The sequence below is a fragment of the Rhinatrema bivittatum genome, chromosome 4 (genome assembly GCF_901001135.1).
Source record: "Rhinatrema bivittatum chromosome 4, aRhiBiv1.1, whole genome shotgun sequence".
Classification (NCBI taxonomy): Eukaryota; Metazoa; Chordata; class Amphibia; order Gymnophiona; family Rhinatrematidae; genus Rhinatrema; species Rhinatrema bivittatum.
Genome location: NC_042618.1, coordinates 163,983,706 through 163,999,835, shown reverse-complemented (window position 1 = coordinate 163,999,835; position 16,130 = coordinate 163,983,706). Strand labels below are relative to the sequence as shown.

Below are 16,130 nucleotides of genomic sequence, written 5' to 3'. Positions count from 1 at the left end.
AACGTAAATGTACCGCTCAATTTATTTAAAGTGTATGGATGTAAATTAAAAAACCCAGCATTTTATATGGCCTTTTCAAAATAATACTGAAAAGTTTGTAAATGTTTGATTGTTATTTCTGCTGTATATATGCCCTCCTGACTGCTGCACCTTAGGCCATGGCCTAGGTTGGCCTTATGGGAAATCTGACCCTGGGCTTGGCTGCACATTTTACTTTCTGTATTGCGGATTCTAACTAATAGTTTCGGGGGGGGGGGGGGGGGGGGGGGGGGTTGGCCGCACATTTTTGACGTGCTATTACCCCTTACAGTATAAGGGGTAATAATATCACGTCAAAAACGCGCGGCCAAATGGGGGCTAAACGGTGTGCTCAGCTGAGCGCACTGTTTTGTATCAGCCTGAAACGATGATTAAAAATAAAAGAGAAAAGAAAAATAAGATACATGTTTAATATAAATAAAAATTATAAAATAAAGAAAAAGCAAGACCAGACAAGGCAGTAACAAGAGCAGTTCTGCTCTCTGGTGCTAATCCGCTTGTCCTCACTCAGACCACGTTTCTGAGCAGGTGGCAGGGTAGGATATATTTTGGTGTTATATCTGCTGTTTTTGCCGGATTATACGGAGTTTTTCCTACTTATCCTTTTGTGGGAAGTCTCTCTCTGTCTAATCTATGCTTGCAAATGCATGCAGGTTCTTACAACGCCTTATCTCAGTGGGGGAGGGTCTGTGATGGGGGAAGAGACGGGTGCATGGCTGGTGCTGGGCTGGGATTTCCACATATTTAGGGCTTGTAATGTATCTGACAGCCATAAAAAAAGGTGGAGAAGAGCCCCAGGGCTGCAGCACAGAGGAGTGCAAATGACTGCAGACCCAGCCTGTCTCAGCACGTTTCCGAGTGACTCGGAGACTCTCCGGAAGCAACTAAAGAGACAATAAGTAGGAAACGGCAAGGGTCTACGAAAAGGCAGACAGTAAACACGTTCCTGCTTCATCTAGTTCAGGTTTTGCAATTCCTGTGAGGCAGGAGGTTTCTATCCTCCGCTGCCCAAGATCCATGTGTGCACAAATCAAAGGGCTCGTCTGGGAGTTGAACCCGGGACCTCTCGCACTCAACGCCAGAATCGTTCCTGCTTCATCGCGCAGGAGATTCTTGTGACTACGTGTCCCAGGATGCTTCCTGCTTCCAGGTAAAGGAAGAACTCCCAGCTGAGGAGGACTTCAGAACAGAAACCTTCCCTGCTCCGAGCCCCTCTGTACCGGGAGCTGGAGCTAGGGCTGAGAGAGGAAGGGCCGCGAGATTTCAAGGAGGTAAGTGGAAAGGGAACGATTTCTTTTTCTTTCCTCTGCTAATGTTGACAGGTGAAATCTATATTTCAGCCTTTTTATTTCACAAGGAAAGGGAGAAGAAGGGAAATGTATTTGTATTTGATTTTTAGATATAGCTCACCCGTTTTCATTTGGTAGTTCAAGACAAGTTACATTCAGGAGGTACATAAGGTATTTCCCTATCCCCAGAGGATTTGCAATCTGAAGTCCTGATGTGATAAGGAGCGCTTAGCTATGTGCCCATTTTGTGTGTAGAACTGTACTCCCCATGTAGAAAGGAGTTTACACGTGTGTGTGTACAGTATAGTGTTCCTTGCTTCATGCAAATCCTATGTAAGGGAAGGCACTAGCTCTTACCCTCCAATGCACAGAGGTTGCGTAGATTTAACTCAGGCTTTCTTAACACTGGGAATTTATCTGCATGTCAGAGGTGGAGTACAGTTTCTGGTGCTAGTGTTAGACTATGGGGCTGAATTTGTGGTGCCGAGGTTCTGTGCCAGGGATTTATGTGCATCAAACATGATTTATGCGGGTTTTTTTCAACACAAATTTTATGTGCGCAAATCATGTTTTTCTGCAACAAACCATGGTTGTGCTCCTAAATCTTGGATTGTGTGCATAAATCATGTTTCTTAAGCATTAACCATGGTTTGGGTGTATTAAATGTGATTCACATGCATAATTTATTTTTTCTCACATTTTTGGGTTTATGTGCTTCATTTTTTTAAACTAATGCATTTGCATACTATTAGCTTACTGCATCAAGTATTAACTTTTTTTTTGTTATCAAGTGTGTTAAGAAAATGTGTGCTGAAGTACAGCACACACTGTTTCCTTCTGTCTTATTACACTGGGTCCTAAGTTTGTACCTGAGGCAATGGAAAGGATTGATGTCAGAGAGGGAGGAGAAGAGAAGACTTCCTCTCCCCTACTCCCCCCCCCCCCCCCAATACCCAAGGCCTGAAGCTCTTCTCTCTGCCCCTGTCTTCCGCTGAGCATCCTGCTGGCAGTGCTAAGAATCGATGTCTTCCAGGCTCTTCTAGGTCTGCAGAATTAATACTCTGGCAGGTGATGCTATATCGGCGCACGTTAAAGGGGTGCTCATGATTGAGCGCCTGCCCCCTAAACGCGCGCCAATCCACCTCTCTGGGGTGCCCAATGCAAAATGTAAATGAGCTGCCACAGTAAAAAGGAGGTGCTAGGGGAAATTGCCTGCCCCTAGCGCCTCCTCGATAGTGGGCCCCTGGGAGAGGTGGCTGTCAACTACTTAGGAAAACAGATGCTCAATTTTAGAGTGTCCCTTTTCCTAATCTGTGCACAGCCACATTAGGAAAATGGATGCTCGTTAATTGAGTATCCATTTTCCTAATCTGACCACTAGCAGCCTTTAAAAAAAAAAAAAAAATCTGACCTCTAGCAGCCTTTAAAAAAAATCTGACCTCTAGCAGCCAAAAAAAAAAAAAAAAGTGTTCTTTTTGGGACATTATAATTTTGTTGTCCCTCTGACTTAATATCTCCATGATATCTCCATGATATTAAGTCAGAAGAAGTACAGAAGCAGTATTTTCTGCTTTTCTGTACACTTTTTGGGCTTCTCCAAAATGAACGCCTGCTTTGAGCAGGTATTCATTTTGGAGAGTAAAAATGTGGGCCTTGGTGCACTTTTTTTTTTTTTTTTTTGCTTGGGGGGAATAGAGAAGAGCCTCATCAACATGCATTTGCAAGTGATAAGCGCTATTACCTATGCGTGTGACTGGATGCGCATTTTGGATGCGCTAACCCCTGTTTTGCAACGCGCGTCCTGCAGCCAGCACACGGTATAGCATTGGCCTGTGGATGCTGCTGTGGGTTGGAAACAGAAGAGAACTAAAGCGGACCCAGAAATGTGCCTAATTCAGAGCAAGCAAGCAGGTTACACCAGTACCTGCCAGCCATGCTGGGGCACTTTCAGGAAGAAGAGAGTCCTCGTGTTAAGTTCACAGTTGCTCTTAGTTGTTTATAAAAAGGCACCACATAGTTGCAAATGCAAGAACCACTGATCAGGCCTGTTTTTGAGCTCATGTTTCTAAGTTTTTATGCTGAGATAAAATGCACCATACCTAAAGCAGGCACTGAGGATACAGGATAGATTGGTCGCAGGGTTAGTGGGAGGACTTAATTATATTGCATAGTCTCTGGGTGACTGCATGGGAGGCTGTGTGGGTTGTACTGAAGGAAAGGCCTCTTTGTCTGGTGATAGGCTGAATGCTTTTCTCATTCAGAGACCACTTGACTGAGTGAGGGCTGTGCATGAGACACAAAGGCACATTATTCTCTATTGCCTGCATGAGCCAGCTCCCACAGCAGAGAGAGATTAGGAGCTATCACTGGGCTGGAACATGGAAAGCACGATCTGTCCTCCCCCATGGAAAAACCTCTCTTGTTTTTTGCTATGTGAGGCCTCACATAGCCTGGGGGGGGGGGGGGGACAGGATCATCAGGATGGCAGAAAAACCAGTAAGGCTATTGCTAGACCACTAAACTCATATTTCTTGGACCCCCCCAACCCTCACTGGCTTCGTCAAATTTGCCATCACTATGTCATTCAGGTGCTCCCTGATCTATTAACAGAAATACACAGTGACATTGTAAGTGTTGGCAAATAAGTACATCTTGCTCCACCCAGTCTGTCCAGCTGCACCTGTACTGTGTTGCACTGCAAACCTTACTCAGTCTTTGATCATCTCCCACCACGGCCCTATTCTAGGTTTACAATCAGTCACTGGTTTGATGAGTTCAGGCATCCAACACTTTCCCAGTAAAAGTATTTCCTCACCGGGGCCGATTCTATTAGGCAAACTAGGCCGTCGCCTAGAGTGTCAAAAAATGTTTTGTAGAGGGGAGGCACTAAAAACCCCAGAAACCTCCAGGTGCCACCTAGCCACTTATAAGGTGTGGCATCACACAGTACAGAGGGTGAAAATAGGGGTTTAGGAAGAAGGTGAAAGACAGAAGAGAAAATAGGAGGCTGAGGAAGGAGTGAGAGACAGAATGAGGAATGGAAAGGCTGGAGAGGGGGAGAAAGTGAAAGATGGTAGAAGGAATGGTGTGAGCGTGAGCCCTTCATGTTGCGGTGAAGTTGACGCTGCCTCGTAATGGGCCTACAAGGCCCGCTCTGACAGCTGGAGAACGCACTTTGACACGAGCCAGGCTAAGGCTTCACCTGAACCACCCTCCTTCCCCGCGGGTTGCGCTCTTGGGTTCCAGTAGCTGGCAGGACTTAGGAGATTCAAGGGCTAGGCAGAACCCAGAGGCAGTTCAAGAGTTGAAGCAGGTGGCAGACAAAGTACAGTCCAGGTTCGAGGCTAAGGTCAGATCCAGGTGACAAGCAAGGGGTAGGCCTAAGTCCAAGGCTGAGATCAGAACTGGAGAGACTGTCCAAGGCAAACAAGAGACAGAGAGGGATAGACAGATAAGACAAAGCATGGCAAGACTCTGAAGACAAGAGTAAGAGAGATAGACAAGACAAGGAAATAGAGATAGGGCAAGGCTGGAAGGCAAGCTGGACGAGGCAAGGCTGGGAGTTAGGCTGGAAGAGGCAAGGCTAGAAGGCAGGCTAGGGACCTGTTATTAAGGCAAGGTAGGGATGTCTGCTGTGACCTTTTATAGGGTTGAAGGAGACGACATCATCCTTGGGCGCTGTGGTGTTTTCCTGCCATGGTCCCTTTTAAATGCAGAACCATCGGGCTCATGTGCACCTAAGCAGGGGCTGGAATGGCGGTTCTGGCAGCATCCTGCCGCACATGGGGAGATCGGTGGTGTGTGCCATGAAGAAAGGTGCTGGCGGCTTCAAGGAAAGTGAGGTGGCTTGCATTGGTGTCCCGAAAGCCACAAAACATAATAGCTGGTGGGTAAATAAGAGATAAAAAGGGAGAGACTGAAGACTGGAAGGTGAGAGAAGGTGAGCACGAGGGGTCAAATCTGGCTATAAATGGATAGAGATGTAGAGAAGAGAAAAATGGAGAAAAAGATGAACGGAAAAGATCAATGTCCGAGAGTGATGTAGACAAGGAAGGGAAGAACACAGAAGGAGAGAGAAGAAATAAAAAGGAGATCCTGGAAAAGTACTTAGGAGAAGACCAACAATAGAAAGTGGAAAAGAGAGACTAGGACCAACCCAGTTAGAAAAATAAAATACTTCGTCAACAAAGATAAGGCTTTGCATCAAAACATACAGTTTTGTAAATTAGCTCCATACTTGTAAATATTACATTTTCTTTCATATATTTCTCTATATTATAAAATTTTAAGGGCTCTAGGTAAGCACTGCAGTGCTTGTGCACATGAATACACATACCGATGCTCACCTGGAGCTGAGGTATAGGCCAGTATGCTGCTGAAGCTAAAGCCTCATGTAGTGGGGTTCTCACCAGCTGCATCAGCGTGGTGGTGGGTGTGAAGGGTAGCGGTTGTGTGAGCCCTTTGTGGTGTAGTTAACGCAGCCTCGATGGCGAACCACCCTGAGGTCTACCCTAGCAGCTGGTGAATGTACCCTGTAGAGCAGAGCTTTCCAAACTTTTCATGTTGGTGACACACTTTTTAGACAAACATAATTTCACGACACAGTAATTCAGTCTACTAGCAAACCAGAGGTTAAAGGTTAAACGAACGAAACGTATTTCGACAATTTATGTATGTTTCCTTAAATATATACATAAATAAAATGTTTCCCGGCACAACCTATCTCATGAAAACCTTTCATGTATATTAAAAATATATAATATTCCAAGATTAATGTTATTGTTATAATTTATGAGTAACAAAAATAAAACAAATTGTCTGTCCCCCACACACTCATCTCTCTCCTCCCCAAGCACATGTCTGGCCCCCACACTCTTCTTTTTGATTGTTACCAGTTAAGTGCTTCACTCCCTTCAGGGTTCAAGCCTGCCATGGTGCATAACACCTTCCATGATCACCAGACACTGTTGCTTGCAGTCAGTACTCCTCATGGCCAGGGAAGCAGCAGCCAATGACAGGGACAGCTGGGCTCAAGTCCCACCCACCAAGCCCCCAAAAAACCGTGATTGACAGCAAAAATCGCCCAATAATAGGCAACCCACGAACTGAAAAAAAAAAAAAGTGAATCGCTAGAAAAAAAAGCCCAAACTCGCATCAGAGTTGCCCAGGCTTGCGCGACACACCTGCACACTGCAGGCGACACACAGTTTGGAAAGCTCTGAGAGGGACAGTCTGGAACTTCACATTTACCAGTCACCTCCCCCACAGGTTGAGCCCTTGGGTTTTTGCAGCCAGCAGAACTTAGACAAGTCCATAGGGCGGTAACAATAACTAAAGTCCAAGAGCACACTGGGATCAGGACAAGCAGCAAATTAACGGAGTCATAGACAGGCCAAGGTCAAGGAAGGCAGCTAGCAAGAGTGGTGAGGTCCAGGCGGTAGGAAATCAGGGTCAGGTCCAGGCAGCAGGCATTCGTGGTCAGGTCCAAGCAAGGGGTCAAGATCTGGAGAGTTAGGCCAAGGGTAGAGGAAGACGCTGAAGACACCGAATAAGATGGATAACACAAAGCAAGGCTGGACAAGGTGGGCTGCATGAAGAAAGCTGGAGAAGACAAGGCTGGATGAGGCACAGAAACATAGGAATCAGGAAAGCCAGGCAACACATCCTACAAGGCAGAAGACCCGTTGCTAAGGTGAGATACTGCTGCAAGGTCCTGGCTTAAATAGGTTGGTTGACTTGACATAATCAGAGGGCGCTGCTCAGCCTTTCTTGCGGTGGGGGCCATATAATGCACACATGTGCACCTAAGGAGGATCTGGCACAGGAGCAGCATGACAGCATGTGGGGCTGCACCCAGCAGTGCCGAGGAGAAGGTGGTGTCCCAGCCGCAGGAGTGTGCCGATGGCATCCTGGACTGCTTGTGGCATTATCGGAGTGAGCACAGCGGCTCATGGGCCATCCCATGAGCCATGTTCCTTATAGTACCCCCCACATCCAATGCCTGACCCCCACACCCAAAGCTGCCCCCTCCATCTTCTGGGCTTGGATTTCCCAGATAATCTTCTGTGGAATGCAGATATGAGTTGAGGAGCTTGCAGGTTGGAAGTTGGCTTCCAAGTGTTCTCTTCGGGTCCATAGTTCTTCCAGGATATGAGATATTGCAGTTGGTTTCGGACTCTTAAGTAATCTAAAATCTCCTGGACCTTGAAGTGAGTGTCCTCCTCTGTAGCAACTTCAGTGGTCTAGAGGGGGAGGTCTGCCTAGCCAAGAGAGAATGGCAGGTTTCAACAGTGAGGCATGGAAAACATGAATTCGTAAAGATGCTGGCAAATCCCCAAATTGTGTTACCCTACTCTCGGCTCTCAACTACATGGGCTTCACACAAATTATAAAAGCCCCTACCCACAAAGCAGGTCACACTTTAGACCTTATTTTCATTAATCAGTGCATCTCAAACACAAATACAATCACATGTTCACCTGTCCCTTGGTCGGACCATCAAATCATCAACACGACCTTCAAGCTTTCACAACATCCTCCACTTTCGTTCCCAAAAAACACTATTCAATTCAGGAAACCTTGTTCTACAGACCTTCTCATCAATCAGTTCACTAATGAATTATCACATCTCGATCTCTCCAACGCATCTACAGCCACCACCTCATGGTGCAACATCACCAAAAAGATCGCAGACATTACCTGCCCTTCCATCACAAAAGTAGTACAACCTTCGCCAGACAACAGGAAACCCTGGTTCACCCCAGAACTGAAGCTGCTTAAACAAGAGCTAAGAAATAAAGAACACACTTGGAGGAGAAACCCATCCCCCACAACATTAGCTATTTATAAAACCTCCCTCAATGCTTATAGGATCACCATACTGAGAACAAAGAGAGATTTTTTCTCAAAAAAAATACATCATTTCATATTTGATTCAAAAGCACTTTTCTCCTACGTTTCAGCTCTCACTAAACCATCACCTCCTACCATTCCTGATGATCAAGCACTCAACAAAGCATCAGAACTAGCAGAATACTTTAAGGATAAAATTGACAAACTGACTATCTCTTTCTCATCATCTTTTTCATATCCCCCTTTCCCTCACATTACCTCACCTCAACTAAATACAACGCTGGAAACTTTCGAGACCACTTCAGCACTTGAGATAGAAAACATACTTAAAAAAATGAAACCGTCATCTCATCCCTTAGACACAATTCCTACTAACCTTCTCATCGCAATAAGAAACTCCATATCAAAACCAATTGCAGACATCATTAACTGCTCTCTCTCCCAGGGTCTAGTTCCTGACCAACTTAAATTAGCCATTCTCAAACCTCTACTTAAAAAACCTAACCTTCCAACCACAGATCCAGCTAACTTCCGCCCAATAGCTAATCTGCCATTGATCGCCAAAATTATGGAAAAGATAGTCAATAAACAACTATCTGAATATTTGGAAGAAAACAACATTCTTGTATCTTCCCAGTATGGCTTTCGGAAATCGTTAAGCACTGAATCTCTCCTTGTCTCTCTTACCGATTCTATTCTATCTAATATGGACAAAAAAACAACCACATCTTTTGATACTACTAGATCTCTCTGCAGCCTTTGACACTGTCAACCATTCATCTCTATTAAAATGTCTGGCAGATATAGGCATTAAAGGAACAGTCTTCAGCTGGTTCAAATCCTTCCTAGCAAATAGACAATTCAAAGTAAAGATTAACAACAAAGAATCACAACCGATCCCTTCCAACCGGGGGGTCCCTCAGGGTTCCTCCCTTTCCCCTACCCTCTTCAACATTTACCTCTTACCTCTATGTCATCTACTTACTAAACTAAACCTAACTCACTATCTCTACGCGGATGACATCCAGATACTCATCCCAATCTCAGAATCCTTACAAAAACCTTGGCTCACTGGAACAATTGTTTGCAACAGATCAATCATCTTCTCTCCAGCCTTTGCCTCATTCTTAACAACAACAAAACTGAGATCCTAATCATCAATCAAGACATCAACATCAAACTTCTAAACCCAGCTGACCTACTCAACTCATCCACTCCCATATTAAATCACTCACCACATGTTCGAGATCTAGGTATCATGCTAGACAATCAGCTCAATTTTAAAAAATTCATAAGCACAACCACCAAAGACTGTTTTTATAAGTTACAAGTCTTAAAAAAATTGAAGCCTCTTCTTTATTTCAACGATTTTCGGATGGTCCTACAAGCCATTATTCTATCAAAAGTCGACTATTGCAATTCGCTTCTCTTTGGCCTTCCATATTCATCCATCAAACCCCTCCAAATGCTACAGAACTCTGCAGCCAGAATCCTTACCAATACGAATAAAAGAGATCACATCACCCCCATTCTCAAGCTCCTCCACTGGCTGCCTATAAAGCAAAGGATCCTATATAAAGTACTCACCGTAATTCATAAATCCATTCACAATATCTCTCCTCTTCAATTATGTAACCAACTACGCCCTCACTCCTCCTCTAGACCCATCAGAGGAGCATATAAAGGCACACTCTATGTACCTTCAACAAAATCCTCGCATCATAAACGTGCCATATCTACAGCAGGCCCCATTCAATGGAATGCGCTCCCACCAGACATTCGGCTTGAGTTCTGCCACTCTTCATTCAAAAAAAAAACTTAAAACCTGGCTCTTTAGCCAAGCTTTTCCAGGACCATGATCATCATTTTTTCCCCTCCAACCAGCAAGAACATATCTTCTTCACAAACCCCCATTTTCCATACCACTACCTACTTCGGTATCTAATCTCTTGCTGCAGGACACTTGAGACTTTCTCACTTATACGTTATAATTTTTATGCTCAATAAGACCTGTCAACTTAATTGTTTAAGTCTTTTTTTTTTTTCTCCTTTATCTTTTGGTCATCAATGTTACAATGTTATTGTTAAATTTTGAACTTATGCACACTGTTCCAAGTTTCATAACCTTGTTCTATGTAATGCCTTTTGGCAATTTTCATGTTCTGTTTCAATGTAAACCGATGTGATCTTTATTTCATATAGGAACACCGGTATATAAAAATCTAAAAATAAATAAATAAAATTTGAGCTTGTAAGCCACGGGGCCTAGTTGTTGCTCAGTGGGGAATGTATCCACGAATCATGGCACAAATTTCAAAGATAGCATCTTCAATCATATATTTTTAGTTCTGAGCCTAACTAAGCTTCCTGGGTGAAGTTGAGGTACTGGGCAAAGTTTCTTGTCTGTGTGTTTTTAGAAATGCTCCACCACTTGCTCTAGAAGATGGTGTGTCTTCCACCATAGTTACTGGAATTCCTGTCCCATCAGGTTACCTATTGGGCAAGAGTCAGAGACCAGAACAGGTTTGGGTGTATGGGGATGGCATCCAAACATGATGTAGAAGGGTGTTGACCCAGTGGTCTGTTCAAATGGTTATTATGCGAGAATTCAGCCCATGGGAGGAGGGAGGCACAGTTATCCCGACGTTGATTCATGTAAGCTCATAGAAAGATCATGAAATTTTGATTTACTCACTCGGTTTGTCCATTGCTCTGGGGATGGTAAGCTGAGATAAAATCCAACATAATTACAAACTTCCTGCACAAGCCTTTCCAATAGTGGGCTGTGAACTGAACCCCCAGGCAGAAAGGATGTGAAGAGGGAGCCCATGCAGATGGAAGATGTGTTGAATAAAGAGTTTAGCTATTTCAGGCATGGATAGGCAACCCAGAAGAGGTATGAAATGAGCCATCTAAGAAAATCTATCCACTACCACCCATTTGGTGATGTTGCTACCAGAGAGGGGAAGGTCAGTGACAAAGCCAGTGGCCAAATGGGTTCAGGGTTCCTTGGAAGCTGGCAGCAGCTGTAAATAACCCCCAAGGTCATGCTTGCACACTTTTATTCTTGGCACACATGGGGCAAGACTCTACATAATGCTTCATGTCTTTCTTCATTTGAGGCCACCAGCAGTGTTGATGATAATTCCAAGGTTCAGATGATACCTGGGTGTCCTGCCAAGTGAGAGTCATGGGCCTACTGAAGAACCTTCTTTCATAGATGCTGAGGAACCATGGTCTTCCCAGGAGGAACTGTAAAAGTGGCAGCAACCACAATCTTCGCAGGGTTGATGATATGCCGTGGGAATTTCAGAGAGCCCTCAGTATCAAAGAAACATGAGAGGGCATCAGCTCATTGGTTCTTCTCAGTCGAATGGAACAGCAACTCAAAGTCAAACTGATTAAAAAAACAACGACCAGTGGGCTTAGACTCTGTGCTTGTGCTAGATGCTCTAGGTGCTTATGATCTGTATAGATAGTTGCTGGATGCTTGGTTCCTTCCAGCAAGTATCGCTATTTTTCCAAGACTAGCTTGACTACTAGTAGCTCACAATTTCCAGTGGTATAATTCTTCTCTGCCAGACAAACATTTTTGAAAAGTAGGAGCAGGTCAAAAGTGTACTATTATGGTACATTCAGGTACTGTAGGTATTTCCCTATCCCCAGAGGACTTACAATCTAAGTTTGTACCTGAGACAATGGAGGGTAAAGAACTTGTTCAAGGTCACAAGGAGCAACAGTGGGACTTGAACACTGGTCTCCTAGTTCATAGCCTGCTGCTCTAACCACTAGGTACTCCTCGGAGGACAGCACCTACCCGAAGGATAGACACATATACCTCCAAGATGAATGGCTTGGATGGATGGATCTAGATGGTGTAGGCAAGAATCAAGTGAGAACTCTTCTTTGAGACACTGGAGAGCCTGAATAGCATCCTTGGTTAGTTCTTGGTGTTCAAGCCCTTTTTAGTAAAGGCTGTGAGTGGGGCCGCTAAGGAGTAGTAATCATGGAAAAATTGCCTAGGAAGCACTGCAGCGATTTAAGTTCCACTGGCCAAGGTCACTCTAGTAAGGCTTTTTATTCGTCTGGGTTCATGCAGAGGCATTGACGAGAGATAATATATCCCAAGAAGAGAAGTTCTTCCTGTTTGAAGGTATACTTCTCTAACTTGGCATAGAGGTGGTGCTCGCTGAGCCTCTGGAGGACCTATTTCACATGATGACGGTGCTCTGACAGTGACCTGGAGAAGACTAGGATATCATCCAGGTAAACTACCACATGGAAGTAGAAAAGGGGTCCCAGAAGATCTTGTTTACAATAAATTGGAAGATGGCAGGGGCGTTGCATAAACCAAAGGGCATCATTAGGTTTTCATAGTGCTCATCATGGGTGTTAAAGGCGATCTTTCATTCATCGCCCTCTCAGATTCTGATCAGGTTGTATGCACCCTGAAGGTCCAGCTTGGTAATTATTTGTGTGCACCGAAGGCAGCCAAAGATCTTGGAGATTAATGGAAGAGGATAGTGATTCTTCTTGGAAATAGAGTTAAGACCACAATAATCAATGCAGGGACTTATGAAGCTTCTGTCCAAGTTCTCTTTAATATATTTGGTCATAGTCTCTGTTTCAGGAGCAGACAGTGGGTATAATCTGCCTCAGGGCAGAACCTTGCAGAGGACCAATTGTATGGCACTATCATAGAAATGATGAAGCAGCAGGACTTCTGCCTGCTATTTGCTAAAAACATCTAAGAATTTGGTATATTGTGGTGGCCGGAAGCTCTGAGGTAACTGTTTGAACCACAGGCACCACAGGAGAAACTTTGGCAAGGCATTGCTGATGACAGCTAGGACCCCATATTCAGGCCAATGCAATACAGACTTGCTAAAACTGTGCATCCAAACTGGGCGCTTGATCCCTAACGCGCACCCATCCACCTCTCCTGGGCACGCGATGCAATAGGCAAATAAGCCGCTGCATTAAAAAGTGGGCGCTAGAGGAAATTGTGCATCCCTAGCGCTTCCCCGGCATCGAGCATCATGATATTAAGTAATAGGAACTACAGAAAAGCAGTATTTTCTGCTTTTCTGTTAACTTTAGGGGCTCCTCAAGACTTAATGCCTGCTTCAGGTCAGGCATTAATTTTTGAGAGCAAAAATGTGCACGTCAGGCACACATTTATTTTTTACATAAGTGGGTAATAGCTAATAGCCTCATCAACATAAATTTACATGTGATGAGCACTATTAGCTACGCGCTGGTTTGGATGCGCGTTTTGGATGCACTAATTCCCTTATTGCATAAGGGGTTATGGACGTGCATCCAAAATGCGCATCCAAGAGCTCGTTAACCAGTGCACTAGGCTTAGCACAGGATATTGCATTGGCCTGCTAGTAATTTGTATCATTGTCCAATCAATGTGAGGCTGATGTAGGATGAACCACAGTGACCCAAGGTCGCTGCGTTAACTGCCTTGGGGAATACCTAGCGACTGATCTGCTGTCCATGCAGAATCCTGGTTTGCATCATTAGTGGTACTGTGGATCTTGTGACATATCCGAGTAAAGGTTCTCCGTAAATGGAAGAGATCGAGAGTGGGATGTCCAAGGAAATCCTCGGTACGTGGTAGTGTTGGACCAGAGCCTCGTGGCTAAAGCTGCCCCCAGTGCCGGTATCCAGAAAGGCAAAAGTATCGGCAAGAATGTCCCCAAGAGATAGAGGTATTGGTATTAACAGTTGTGGAGAGGTGCAAGGATGACCTAGGGTGGCCTCTCCCAACAGGCCTAGGTCCTTGAGTTTCCCAGCTTATTCGGGCAGTGATTTGCAAAATGCCCAGATGCAAAACAGTAGAAAAACAGGTTCAGGTTACAGCATCTCTGCTTCTCTTCTGCTGATAGCTTGAAACGATCCACCTGCATGGCTTCCACTGGTGCAAGTCCCAGCTCTGGAGGAGAGCAGGAGGTTAAAGGATGCTGGAAATTCAGGGCAAAGTGAACAGGGTGGCAAGCCGAGCCTCTCTCTTTGGCCCATTTCTGGAACCTGGGGTGTAGCTGTATGGCTAGGCTAATCAGGCTTTCCAAGGTGTCCGGCAGGTCCTGGGCAGCCAGCTCGACTTTAATGCAGTCCAAGAGTCCTTGTCGGAAAATCGCAGTCAGGCTATCACTGCCCCATTGAAGTTCAGAGGCCAGGATGCGGAAATGCACTGCGTACTCCCCCACAGACTGGGAGCCTTGCCTAATCTGTAGGCGTTCAGATGCCTTGGAAACCGTGTGACTGGACTCATCGAATACTTGATGGAATTCTTGCAGGAGGCGCACAGGGTCCCCCAAGTGTGGATCATCCCTTTCCCAAAAGGGATGAGACCCAAGCCAGTGCAGTGCCACCCAACAAGGAAAGAATATAAAAGTCACATTCACTCGGTCTGTCGAAAATGAGGATGCCTGCAATTCAAATTGTATCTGACATTGGTTGAGGAAATCTCTACATCTTAGTGGATCCCCATACAAAAAAAATTTCAAATTCGTTTGTCAACGCAGTAATACGAACACAAACTCCTTCCATTACCAGGCACATTGTGAAGTAACACAAAACCCTGCAGAAAAGTTACTTGGAACCCAAATAGCATACCAGCCATAGCAAAACATCACTAATTTCTAGAATGCAAAAGCAACACCACCACCTATGAAAAGGCAGCACTGCAAATATTACTGGGCCCTAGAACAACACTACTATTCTTCCCAACAAGAAAAAGAAGTGGTCCAGTAGTTAAAGTAATAGGTTGAGAAGGTATGCATATTATCTTTAAAACCCTTGTTTCTGTAAAGCCTGTTGCTGTTAAATGTTTTACTGTTTTTTAAACTGTTACATGTAAAGCCTGTTGCTAATTTATTGTTTCACTGTAAACTGAGGTGATGTATGTCTATACGTACCGCGGTATAAAAGAATCTATAAATAAATAAATAAATAAATTCCAACCCATTCACATGCCTTGTGACCTTGAGCAAGTCGCTTTATCTCTTGTTCCCTCAGGTACTCACTTAAGGCCAGATTTTCAAAAACATTTACATGCTTAAAACTGGGTTTTACATATGTAAATTCACTTTACCCATGTAAATGGCTTTTGAAAATTGCTACAATAGTATGTTTTACCAGATAGAGATTCAAATGTGAATTAAAAATATGGCTGTTCAAAAACACATGTAATTTAACTTAAAAACATCAAAATATACAGATCCACAAAGACAAGAAGGATAAAAGATGACAATCGAATCATGAAGAATAAATCAAACGAAATAATGCAAGATTCTCACAACAACCCACCGACTAAGATGTGAAAACTATAATTTCGTTTTGTTTATCCGTACTCTATGTCAAATGTACGAGTTTAATTTTATACGTACAAAAAAATTTCACTTAATAGAAATGAATGCCTGCTATGAATATCTCCCTGTTACCAATCTTTCCGTGGCCAGAAAAGGGGCAGGGGGTGATAGTGTGCAGCTGGCCGCTTCGCGGAGGAGCATTTTCACCCACCACAGTTGCGGCTGCACTACACACTATTGCCCCCATAGCGCCACTGCAAAAGGTGTTATTTCCGGTGCTACTGCTGGCAATAATGTGTAAAACACTATCGCCCGCAGCGGTACCGGCATAACTTTTTTTTTTTACCCTGCCCAAACCCCACCCTAACTCCGCCCCTTTCCCTCATTTAAATGTTAAGGTCACGATGCAGTCGTTATCACGTAAGTGGGCTTTTGAAAATTGATAACGCCCTTACGCACGCGATAATGGCCCATCGCGATTTGAAAAATGACCCCTTTGTTTGTTTGTTTGAGTTATGATTGTTTTGAGATTTGTTTTGAGATGATTGTCACTTTGTAAACTGTTGTGATCTATATATGGAACAATAGTATATAAAATGTCTAAATAAATAAGTTACATTTACATACG

At 44.2% G+C, this 16,130-nt stretch overlaps 1 protein-coding gene across 2 annotated transcripts in view; it reads left to right on the top strand.

The window, feature by feature from the left end:
* Positions 1-773: 773 nt before the first annotated feature.
* Positions 774-16,130, top strand: part of TMC6 (transmembrane channel like 6) — a 41,736-nt gene continuing 26,379 nt past the window's right edge. For both annotated transcript variants that reach the window (XM_029599100.1, XM_029599096.1), the window contains exon 1: positions 774-1,310. The gene's annotated coding sequence lies outside the window, so the exon portion shown is untranslated. The remainder of the gene's footprint in view (positions 1,311-16,130) is intronic.